Here is a 13,520-nt window from a genome sequence, read left to right on the forward strand (position 1 = left end):
GCAGTGTGAATGAACCTGGAAGATCTCACGCCCAGTGAAGGAAGAGACACACAATGGAATACCATTCAGCCAGGAAAAGGAATGAGGGTCAGACGCAGGCTGCGGCGTGGGTGAACTTTGAAGTCATCAGGCCAAGTGGGAGAAGAGACAAACAATGGAATACCATAAAGCCAGGAAAAGGAATGAAGGTCAGACGCAGGCTGCGGCATGGGTGAACCTTGAAGACATCAGGCCTAGTGGTAGAAGAGACACACAATGGAATACTATACATCCAGGAAAAGGAATGAGGGTCAGACGCAGGCTGCGGCATGGGTGAACTTTGAAGACATCAGGCCCAGTGGGAGAAGAGACACACAATGGAATACTATACATCTAGAAAAAGGAATGAGGGTCAGATGCAGGCTTCAGTGGGAATGAACATGGAAGACATCAGGCCCAGTAAGAGAAGAGACACACAATGGAATACTATACAGACAGGAAAAGGAATGAGGGTCAGACGCAGGCTACAGTGTGAATGAAACTTGAAGTCATCAGGCCCAGTAAGAGAATAAACAGTCAATGGAATACTATACAGCCAGGAAAAGGAATGAGGGTCAGACGCAGGCTGCGGCATGGGTGAAAAGTGAAGACATCACGCACAGTGGGAGAAGAGACCCACAACGAAATACCATACAGCCAGGAAATGGAATGAGGGTCAGACACAAGCTGCAGTGTGGATGAACCTTGAAGGCATCAGGCCCAGTGAGACAAGGGACACACTATGGAATAGTATACAGCCAGGAAAAGGAATGAGGGTCAGACGCATGCTGCGGCATGGGTGAACGTTGAAACCATCAGGCCCAGTGGGAGAAGAGACACACAATGGAATACTATACAGCCAGGAAAAGGAATGAGGGTCTGATGCAGGCTGCGGCGTGGGTGAACCTTGAACACATCAGGCCCGGTGGGAGAAGAGACACACAATGGAATACTATATTGCCAGCTAAAACGAATGAGGCTCAGATGCAGGCTGCAGTGTGAATGAACCTGGAAGTTCTCAGGCCCAGTGAAGGAAGAGACACACAATGGAATACCATAGAGCAAGGAAAAGAAATGAATGTCAGATGCAGGCTGCAGTGTGAACGAACGTTGAACACATCAGGTCCAGTGAGAGAAGAGACACACAATGGAGTACTACACAGCCAGGAAAAGGAATGAGGGTCAGAGGGAGGATGCAGCGTGGAGGAACATTCAAGACCTCAGGCCTAGTGAGAGAAGAGACACACAATGGAATACTACACAGCCAGGAAAAGAAATGAGGGTCAGACACAGGCTGCAGTGTTAGTGAACTTGGAAGACATCAGGCCCAGTAAGAGAAGACACACACAATGGAATGCTATAGAGGCAGTAAAAAGAATGACGGTCAGACACAGGCTGCAGTGTTAATGAACCTTGAAGACATCACACCCAGTGAGAGAAGAGACACAAAATGGAATACTCTACAGCCAGGAAAAGGAAAGAAGATCAGATGCGGGTTGCAGAGTGAAGGAAATTTGAATACATCAGGCCCAGTGAGAGAAGAGACACGCAATGGAATACTACACAGCCAGGAAAAAGAATGAGGGTCAGAAGCAGGCTGCGGCATGGGTGAACCTTGAAGACAAAAGGCACAGTGAGAAAAGAGCCACACAATGGAATACTATACAGCCAGGAAAAGGAATGAGGGTCAGATGCAGGCTGCGGCATGGGTGAACCTTGAAAACATCAGGCCCGGTGGGAGAAGAGACACACAATGGAATACTATATGGCCAGTTAAAACGAATGAGGGTCAGATGCAGGCTGCAGTGTGAATGAACCTCGAAGATCTCACGCCCAGTGAAGGAAGAAACACACAATGGAATACCATACAGCCAGGAAAAGGAATGAGGGTCAGACGCAGGCTGCGGCGTGGGTGAACTTTGAAGTCATCAGGCCAAGTGGGAGAAGAGAGAAACAATGGACTACCATAAAGCCAGGAAAAGGAATGAAGGTCAGACGCAGGCTGCGGCATGGATGAACCTTGAAGACATCAGGCCCAGTGGTAGAAGAGACACACAATGGAATACTATACATCCAGGAAAAGGAATGAGGGTCAGACGCAGGCTGCGGCATGGGTGAACTATGAAGACATCAGGCCAAGTGGGAGAACAGACAAACAATGGAATACCATAAAGCCAGGAAAGGGAATGAAGGTCAGACGCAGGCTGCGACATGGGTGAACCATGAAGACATCAGGCCCAGTGGTAGAAGAGACATACAATGGAATACTATACAGACAGGAAAAAGAATCAGGGTCAGACGCAGGCAACAGTGTGAATGAAACTTGAAGTCATCAGGCCCATTAAGAGAATAAACAGTTAATGGAATACTATACAGCCAGGAAAAGGAATGAGGGTCAGACGCAGGCTGCGGCATGGGTGAAAAGTGAAGACATCACGCACAGTGGGAGAAGAGACCCACAAAGAAATACCATATAGCCAGGAAAAAGTATGAGGGTCAGACACAGGCTGCAGTGTGGATGAACCTTGAAGGCATCAGGCCCAGTGAGACAAGAGACACACTATGGAAGAGTATACAGCCAGGAAAAGGAATGAGGGTCAGACGCATGCTGCGGCATGGGTGAACGTTGAAGCCATCAGGCCAAGTGGGAGAAGAGACACACAATGGAATACTATACAGCCAGGAAAAGGAATGAGGGTCTGATGCAGGCTGCGGCATGGGTGAACCTTGAACACATCAGGCCCGGTGGGAGAAGAGACACACAATGGAATGCTATATGGCAAGTTAAAACGAACGAGCGTCAGATGCAGGCTGCAGTGTGAATGAACCTGGAAGATCTCAGGCCCAGTGAAGGAAGAGACACACAATGGAATACCATCCAGCGAGGAAAAGGAATGAGGGTCAGACGCATGCTGCGGCATGGGTGAACGTTGAAGCCATCAGGCCCAGTGGGAGAAGAGACACACAATGGAATACTATACAGCCAGGAAAAGGAATGAGGGTCTGATGCAGGCTGCGGCATGTGTGAACCTTGAACACATCAGGCCCGGTGGGAGAAGAAACACACAATGGAATACTATATGGCCAGCTAAAATGAACGAGCGTCAGATGCAGGCTGCAGTGTGAATGAACCTGGAAGTTCTCAGGCCCAGTGAAGGAAGAGACACACAATGGAATACCATAGAGCAAGGAAAAGGAAAGAGGTTCAGAAGCAGGCTGCGGCATGGGTGAACATTCAAGACATTAGGCCCAGTGAGAGAAGAGACACACAATGGAATACTATACAGCCAGGAAAAGGAATGAGGGTCAGACGCAGGATGCAGTGTGAATGAAACTTGAAGACATCAGGCCCTGTAAGAGAAGAGACACTCAATGGAATACTACAGAGCCACGAAAGGGAATGAGGGTCAGATGCAGGCTGCAGCGTGGATGAACCTTCAAGACCTCAGGCCTAGTGAGAGAAGAGACACACAATGGAATACTAAACAGCCAGGAAAAGGAATGAGGGTCAGACACAGGCTGCAGTGTGAGTGAACCTGGAAGACATCAGGCCCAGTAAGAGAAGAGACACACAATGGAATACTATACAGCCAGGAAAAGGAATGAGGGTCAGATGCAGGCTGCGGCATGGGTGAACCTTGAAAACATCAGGCCCGGTGGGAGAAGAGACACACAATGGAATACTATATGGCCAGTTAAAACGAATGAGGGTCAGATGCAGGCTGCAGTGTGAATGAACCTGGAAGATCTCACGCCCAGTGAAGGAAGAGACACACAATGGAATACCATTCAGCCAGGAAAAGGAATGAGGGTCAGACGCAGGCTGCGGCATGCGTGAACTTTGAAGTCATCAGGCCAAGTGGGAGAAGAGACAAACAATGGAATACCATAAAGCCAGGAAAAGGAATGAAGGTCAGACGCAGGCTGCGGCATGGGTGAACCTTGAAGACATCAGGCCCAGTGGGAGAAGAGACACACAATGGAATACTATACATCTAGAAAAAGGAATGAGGGTCAGATGCAGGCTGCAGTGGGAATGAACCTGGAAGTCATCAGGCCCAGTAAGAGAAGAGACACACAATGGAATACTATACAGACAGGAAAAGGAATGAGGGTCAGACGCAGGCTACAGTGTGAATGAAACTTGAAGTCATCAGGCCCAGTAAGAGAATAAACAGTCAATGGAATACTATACAGCCAGGAAAAGGAATGAGGGTCAGACGCAGGCTGCGGCATGGGTGAAAAGTGAAGACATCACGCACAGTTGGGGAAGAGACCCACAACGAAATACCATACAGCCAGGAAATGGAATGAGGGTCAGACACAAGCTGCAGTGTGGATGAACCTTGAAGGCATCAGGCCCAGTGAGACAAGGGACACACTATGGAATAGTATACAGCCAGGAAAAGGAATGAGGGTCAGACGCATGCTGCGGCATGGGTGAACGTTGAAGCCATCAGGCCCAGTGGGAGAAGAGACACACAATGGAATACTATACAGCCAGGAAAAGGAATGAGTGTCTGATGCAGGCTGCGGCATGGGTGAACCTTGAACACATCAGGCCCGGTGGGAGAAGAGACACACAATGGAATACTATATGGCCAGCTAAAACGAATGAGGCTCAGATGCAGGCTGCAGTGTGAATGAACCTGGAAGATCTCAGGCCCAGTGAAGGAAGAGACACACAATGGAATACCATAGAGCAAGGAAAAGAAATGAATGTCAGATGCAGGTAGCAGTGTGAACGAACGTTGAACACATCAGGCCCAGTGAGAGAAGAGACACACAATGGAGTACTACACAGCCAGGAAAAGGAATGAGGGTCAGAGGGAGGATGCAGCGTGGAGGAACATTCAAGACCTCAGGCCTAGTGAGAGAAGAGACACACAATGGAATACTACACAGCCAGGAAAAGAAATGAGGGTCAGACACAGGCTGCAGTGTTAGTGAACTTGGAAGACATCAGGCCCAGTAAGAGAAGACACACACAATGGAATGCTATACAGCCAGTAAAAAGAATGACGGTCAGACACAGGCTGCAGTGTTAATGAACCTTGAAGACATCAGACCCAGTGAGAGAAGAGACAAAAAATGGAATACTATACAGCCAGGAAAAGGAATGAGGGTCAGACGCAGGCTGCGGCGTGGGTGAACTTTGAAGTCATCAGGCCAAGTGGGAGAAAAGAGAAACAATGGACTACCATAAAGCCAGGAAAAGGAATGAAGGTCAGACGCAGGCTGCGGCATGAATGAACCTTGAAGACATCAGGCCCAGTGGTAGAAGAGACACACAATGGAATACTATACATCCAGGAAAAGGAATGAGGGTCAGACGCAGGCTGCGGCATGGGTGAACTTTGAAGACATCAGGCCAAGTGGGAGAACAGACAAACAATGGAATACCATAAAGCCAGGAAAGGGAATGAAGGTCAGACGCAGGCTGCGACATGGGTGAACCATGAAGACATCAGGCCCAGTGATAGAAGAGACACACAATGGAATACTATACAGACAGGAAAAAGAATGAGGGTCAGACGCAGGCTACAGTGTGAATGAAACTTGAAGTCATCAGGCCCAGTAAGAGAATAAACAGTTAATGGAATACTATACAGCCAGGAAAAGGAATGAGGGTCAGACGCAGGCTGCGGCATGGGTGAAAAGTGAAGACATCACGCACAGTGGGAGAAGAGACCCACAACGAAATACCATATAGCCAGGAAAAAGTATGAGGGTCAGACACAGGCTGCCGTGTGGATGAACCTTGAAGGCATCAGGCCCAGTGAGACAAGAGACACACTATGGAATAGTATACAGCCAGGAAAAGGAATGAGGGTCAGACGCATGCTGCGGCATGGGTGAACGTTGAAGCCATCAGGCCAAGTGGGAGAAGAGACACACAATGGAATACTATACAGCCAGGAAAAGGAATGAGGGTCTGATGCAGGCTGCGGCATGGGTGAACCTTGAACACATCAGGCCCGGTGGGAGAAGAGACACACAATGGAATACTATATGGCCAGCTAAAACGAACGAGCGTCAGATGCAGGCTGCAGTGTGAATGAACCTGGAAGATCTCAGGCCCAGTGAAGGAAGAGACACACAATGGAATACCATCCAGCGAGGAAAAGGAATGAGGGTCAGACGCATGCTGCGGCATGGGTGAACGTTGAAGCCATCAGGCCCAGTGGGAGAAGAGACACACCATGGAATACTATACAGCCAGGAAAAGGAATGAGGGTCTGATGCAGGCTGCGGCATGGGTGAACCTTGAACACATCAGGCCCGGTGGGAGAAGAGACACACAATGGAATACTATATGGCCAGCTAAAATGAACGAGCGTCAGATGCAGGCTGCAGTGTGAATGAACCTGGAAGATCTCAGGCCCAGTGAAGGAAGAGACACACAATGGAATACCATAGAGCAAGGAAAAGGAAAGAGGTTCAGAAGCAGGCTGCGGCATGGGTGAACATTGAAGACATTAGGCCCAGTGAGAGAAGAGACACACAATGGAATACTATACAGCCAGGAAAAGGAATGAGGGTCAGACGCAGGATGCAGTGTGAATGAAACTTGAAGACATCAGGCCCTGTAAGAGAAGAGACACTCAATGGAATACTACAGAGCCAGGAAAGGGAATGAGGGTCAGATGCAGGCTGCAGCGTGGATGAACCTTCAAGACCTCAGGCCTAGTGAGAGAAGAGACACACAATGGAATACTAAACAGCCAGGAAAAGGAATGAGGGTCAGACACAGGCTGCAGTGTGAGTGAACCTGGAAGACATCAGGCCCAGTAAGAGAAGAGACACACAATGGAATACTATACAGCCAGGAAAAGGAATGAGGGTCAGATGCAGGCTGCAGCATGGGTGAACCTTGAAAACATCAGGCCCGGTGGGAGAAGAGACACACAATGGAATACTATATGTCCAGTTAAAACGAATGAGGGTCAGATGCAGGCTGCAGTGTGAATGAACCTGGAAGATCTCACGCCCAGTGAAGGAAGAGACACACAATGGAATACCATTCAGCCAGGAAAAGGAATGAGGGTCAGACGCAGGCTGCGGCGTGGGTGAACTTTGAAGTCATCAGGCCAAGTGGGAGAAGAGACAAACAATGGAATACCATAAAGCCAGGAAAAGGAATGAAGGTCAGACGCAGGCTGCGGCATGGGTGAACCTTGAAGACATCAGGCCCAGTGGTAGAAGAGACACACAATGGAATACTATACATCCAGGAAAAGGAATGAGGGTCAGACGCAGGCTGCGGCATGGGTGAACTTTGAAGACATCAGGCCCAGTGGGAGAAGAGACACACAATGGAATACTATACATCTAGAAAAAGGAATGAGGGTCAGATGCAGGCTGCAGTGGGAATGAACCTGGAAGACATCAGGCCCAGTAAGAGAAGAGACACACAATGGAATACTATACAGACAGGAAAAGGAATGAGGGTCAGACGCAGGCTACAGTGTGAATGAAACTTGAAGTCATCAGGCCCAGTAAGAGAATAAACAGTCAATGGAATACTATACAGCCAGGAAAAGGAATGAGGGTCAGACGCAGGCTGCGGCATGGGTGAAAAGTGAAGACATCACGCACAGTGGGAGAAGAGACCCACAACGAAATACCATACAGCCAGGAAATGGAATGAGGGTCAGACACAAGCTGCAGTGTGGATGAACCTTGAAGGCATCAGGCCCAGTGAGACAAGGGACACACTATGGAATAGTATACAGCCAGGAAAAGGAATGAGGGTCAGACGCATGCTGCGGCATGGGTGAACGTTGAAACCATCAGGCCCAGTGGGAGAAGAGACACACAATGGAATACTATACAGCCAGGAAAAGGAATGAGGGTCTGATGCAGGCTGCGGCGTGGGTGAACCTTGAACACATCAGGCCCGGTGGGAGAAGAGACACACAATGGAATACTATATTGCCAGCTAAAACGAATGAGGCTCAGATGCAGGCTGCAGTGTGAATGAACCTGGAAGTTCTCAGGCCCAGTGAAGGAAGAGACACACAATGGAATACCATAGAGCAAGGAAAAGAAATGAATGTCAGATGCAGGCTGCAGTGTGAACGAACGTTGAACACATCAGGTCCAGTGAGAGAAGAGACACACAATGGAGTACTACACAGCCAGGAAAAGGAATGAGGGTCAGAGGGAGGATGCAGCGTGGAGGAACATTCAAGACCTCAGGCCTAGTGAGAGAAGAGACACACAATGGAATACTACACAGCCAGGAAAAGAAATGAGGGTCAGACACAGGCTGCAGTGTTAGTGAACTTGGAAGACATCAGGCCCAGTAAGAGAAGACACACACAATGGAATGCTATAGAGGCAGTAAAAAGAATGACGGTCAGACACAGGCTGCAGTGTTAATGAACCTTGAAGACATCACACCCAGTGAGAGAAGAGACACAAAATGGAATACTCTACAGCCAGGAAAAGGAAAGAAGATCAGATGCGGGTTGCAGAGTGAAGGAAATTTGAATACATCAGGCCCAGTGAGAGAAGAGACACGCAATGGAATACTACACAGCCAGGAAAAAGAATGAGGGTCAGAAGCAGGCTGCGGCATGGGTGAACCTTGAAGACAAAAGGCACAGTGAGAAAAGAGCCACACAATGGAATACTATACAGCCAGGAAAAGGAATGAGGGTCAGATGCAGGCTGCGGCATGGGTGAACCTTGAAAACATCAGGCCCGGTGGGAGAAGAGACACACAATGGAATACTATATGGCCAGTTAAAACGAATGAGGGTCAGATGCAGGCTGCAGTGTGAATGAACCTCGAAGATCTCACGCCCAGTGAAGGAAGAAACACACAATGGAATACCATACAGCCAGGAAAAGGAATGAGGGTCAGACGCAGGCTGCGGCGTGGGTGAACTTTGAAGTCATCAGGCCAAGTGGGAGAAGAGAGAAACAATGGACTACCATAAAGCCAGGAAAAGGAATGAAGGTCAGACGCAGGCTGCGGCATGGATGAACCTTGAAGACATCAGGCCCAGTGGTAGAAGAGACACACAATGGAATACTATACATCCAGGAAAAGGAATGAGGGTCAGACGCAGGCTGCGGCATGGGTGAACTATGAAGACATCAGGCCAAGTGGGAGAACAGACAAACAATGGAATACCATAAAGCCAGGAAAGGGAATGAAGGTCAGACGCAGGCTGCGACATGGGTGAACCATGAAGACATCAGGCCCAGTGGTAGAAGAGACATACAATGGAATACTATACAGACAGGAAAAAGAATCAGGGTCAGACGCAGGCAACAGTGTGAATGAAACTTGAAGTCATCAGGCCCATTAAGAGAATAAACAGTTAATGGAATACTATACAGCCAGGAAAAGGAATGAGGGTCAGACGCAGGCTGCGGCATGGGTGAAAAGTGAAGACATCACGCACAGTGGGAGAAGAGACCCACAAAGAAATACCATATAGCCAGGAAAAAGTATGAGGGTCAGACACAGGCTGCAGTGTGGATGAACCTTGAAGGCATCAGGCCCAGTGAGACAAGAGACACACTATGGAAGAGTATACAGCCAGGAAAAGGAATGAGGGTCAGACGCATGCTGCGGCATGGGTGAACGTTGAAGCCATCAGGCCAAGTGGGAGAAGAGACACACAATGGAATACTATACAGCCAGGAAAAGGAATGAGGGTCTGATGCAGGCTGCGGCATGGGTGAACCTTGAACACATCAGGCCCGGTGGGAGAAGAGACACACAATGGAATGCTATATGGCAAGTTAAAACGAACGAGCGTCAGATGCAGGCTGCAGTGTGAATGAACCTGGAAGATCTCAGGCCCAGTGAAGGAAGAGACACACAATGGAATACCATCCAGCGAGGAAAAGGAATGAGGGTCAGACGCATGCTGCGGCATGGGTGAACGTTGAAGCCATCAGGCCCAGTGGGAGAAGAGACACACAATGGAATACTATACAGCCAGGAAAAGGAATGAGGGTCTGATGCAGGCTGCGGCATGTGTGAACCTTGAACACATCAGGCCCGGTGGGAGAAGAAACACACAATGGAATACTATATGGCCAGCTAAAATGAACGAGCGTCAGATGCAGGCTGCAGTGTGAATGAACCTGGAAGTTCTCAGGCCCAGTGAAGGAAGAGACACACAATGGAATACCATAGAGCAAGGAAAAGGAAAGAGGTTCAGAAGCAGGCTGCGGCATGGGTGAACATTCAAGACATTAGGCCCAGTGAGAGAAGAGACACACAATGGAATACTATACAGCCAGGAAAAGGAATGAGGGTCAGACGCAGGATGCAGTGTGAATGAAACTTGAAGACATCAGGCCCTGTAAGAGAAGAGACACTCAATGGAATACTACAGAGCCACGAAAGGGAATGAGGGTCAGATGCAGGCTGCAGCGTGGATGAACCTTCAAGACCTCAGGCCTAGTGAGAGAAGAGACACACAATGGAATACTAAACAGCCAGGAAAAGGAATGAGGGTCAGACACAGGCTGCAGTGTGAGTGAACCTGGAAGACATCAGGCCCAGTAAGAGAAGAGACACACAATGGAATACTATACAGCCAGGAAAAGGAATGAGGGTCAGATGCAGGCTGCGGCATGGGTGAACCTTGAAAACATCAGGCCCGGTGGGAGAAGAGACACACAATGGAATACTATATGGCCAGTTAAAACGAATGAGGGTCAGATGCAGGCTGCAGTGTGAATGAACCTGGAAGATCTCACGCCCAGTGAAGGAAGAGACACACAATGGAATACCATTCAGCCAGGAAAAGGAATGAGGGTCAGACGCAGGCTGCGGCATGCGTGAACTTTGAAGTCATCAGGCCAAGTGGGAGAAGAGACAAACAATGGAATACCATAAAGCCAGGAAAAGGAATGAAGGTCAGACGCAGGCTGCGGCATGGGTGAACCTTGAAGACATCAGGCCCAGTGGGAGAAGAGACACACAATGGAATACTATACATCTAGAAAAAGGAATGAGGGTCAGATGCAGGCTGCAGTGGGAATGAACCTGGAAGTCATCAGGCCCAGTAAGAGAAGAGACACACAATGGAATACTATACAGACAGGAAAAGGAATGAGGGTCAGACGCAGGCTACAGTGTGAATGAAACTTGAAGTCATCAGGCCCAGTAAGAGAATAAACAGTCAATGGAATACTATACAGCCAGGAAAAGGAATGAGGGTCAGACGCAGGCTGCGGCATGGGTGAAAAGTGAAGACATCACGCACAGTTGGGGAAGAGACCCACAACGAAATACCATACAGCCAGGAAATGGAATGAGGGTCAGACACAAGCTGCAGTGTGGATGAACCTTGAAGGCATCAGGCCCAGTGAGACAAGGGACACACTATGGAATAGTATACAGCCAGGAAAAGGAATGAGGGTCAGACGCATGCTGCGGCATGGGTGAACGTTGAAGCCATCAGGCCCAGTGGGAGAAGAGACACACAATGGAATACTATACAGCCAGGAAAAGGAATGAGTGTCTGATGCAGGCTGCGGCATGGGTGAACCTTGAACACATCAGGCCCGGTGGGAGAAGAGACACACAATGGAATACTATATGGCCAGCTAAAACGAATGAGGCTCAGATGCAGGCTGCAGTGTGAATGAACCTGGAAGATCTCAGGCCCAGTGAAGGAAGAGACACACAATGGAATACCATAGAGCAAGGAAAAGAAATGAATGTCAGATGCAGGTAGCAGTGTGAACGAACGTTGAACACATCAGGCCCAGTGAGAGAAGAGACACACAATGGAGTACTACACAGCCAGGAAAAGGAATGAGGGTCAGAGGGAGGATGCAGCGTGGAGGAACATTCAAGACCTCAGGCCTAGTGAGAGAAGAGACACACAATGGAATACTACACAGCCAGGAAAAGAAATGAGGGTCAGACACAGGCTGCAGTGTTAGTGAACTTGGAAGACATCAGGCCCAGTAAGAGAAGACACACACAATGGAATGCTATACAGCCAGTAAAAAGAATGACGGTCAGACACAGGCTGCAGTGTTAATGAACCTTGAAGACATCAGACCCAGTGAGAGAAGAGACAAAAAATGGAATACTATACAGCCAGGAAAAGGAATGAGGGTCAGACGCAGGCTGCGGCGTGGGTGAACTTTGAAGTCATCAGGCCAAGTGGGAGAAAAGAGAAACAATGGACTACCATAAAGCCAGGAAAAGGAATGAAGGTCAGACGCAGGCTGCGGCATGAATGAACCTTGAAGACATCAGGCCCAGTGGTAGAAGAGACACACAATGGAATACTATACATCCAGGAAAAGGAATGAGGGTCAGACGCAGGCTGCGGCATGGGTGAACTTTGAAGACATCAGGCCAAGTGGGAGAACAGACAAACAATGGAATACCATAAAGCCAGGAAAGGGAATGAAGGTCAGACGCAGGCTGCGACATGGGTGAACCATGAAGACATCAGGCCCAGTGATAGAAGAGACACACAATGGAATACTATACAGACAGGAAAAAGAATGAGGGTCAGACGCAGGCTACAGTGTGAATGAAACTTGAAGTCATCAGGCCCAGTAAGAGAATAAACAGTTAATGGAATACTATACAGCCAGGAAAAGGAATGAGGGTCAGACGCAGGCTGCGGCATGGGTGAAAAGTGAAGACATCACGCACAGTGGGAGAAGAGACCCACAACGAAATACCATATAGCCAGGAAAAAGTATGAGGGTCAGACACAGGCTGCCGTGTGGATGAACCTTGAAGGCATCAGGCCCAGTGAGACAAGAGACACACTATGGAATAGTATACAGCCAGGAAAAGGAATGAGGGTCAGACGCATGCTGCGGCATGGGTGAACGTTGAAGCCATCAGGCCAAGTGGGAGAAGAGACACACAATGGAATACTATACAGCCAGGAAAAGGAATGAGGGTCTGATGCAGGCTGCGGCATGGGTGAACCTTGAACACATCAGGCCCGGTGGGAGAAGAGACACACAATGGAATACTATATGGCCAGCTAAAACGAACGAGCGTCAGATGCAGGCTGCAGTGTGAATGAACCTGGAAGATCTCAGGCCCAGTGAAGGAAGAGACACACAATGGAATACCATCCAGCGAGGAAAAGGAATGAGGGTCAGACGCATGCTGCGGCATGGGTGAACGTTGAAGCCATCAGGCCCAGTGGGAGAAGAGACACACCATGGAATACTATACAGCCAGGAAAAGGAATGAGGGTCTGATGCAGGCTGCGGCATGGGTGAACCTTGAACACATCAGGCCCGGTGGGAGAAGAGACACACAATGGAATACTATATGGCCAGCTAAAATGAACGAGCGTCAGATGCAGGCTGCAGTGTGAATGAACCTGGAAGATCTCAGGCCCAGTGAAGGAAGAGACACACAATGGAATACCATAGAGCAAGGAAAAGGAAAGAGGTTCAGAAGCAGGCTGCGGCATGGGTGAACATTGAAGACATTAGGCCCAGTGAGAGAAGAGACACACAATGGAATACTATACAGC

This window comes from Pongo abelii, chromosome 14, assembly GCF_028885655.2.
Source record: "Pongo abelii isolate AG06213 chromosome 14, NHGRI_mPonAbe1-v2.0_pri, whole genome shotgun sequence".
NCBI classification, from domain to species: domain Eukaryota; kingdom Metazoa; phylum Chordata; class Mammalia; order Primates; family Hominidae; genus Pongo; species Pongo abelii.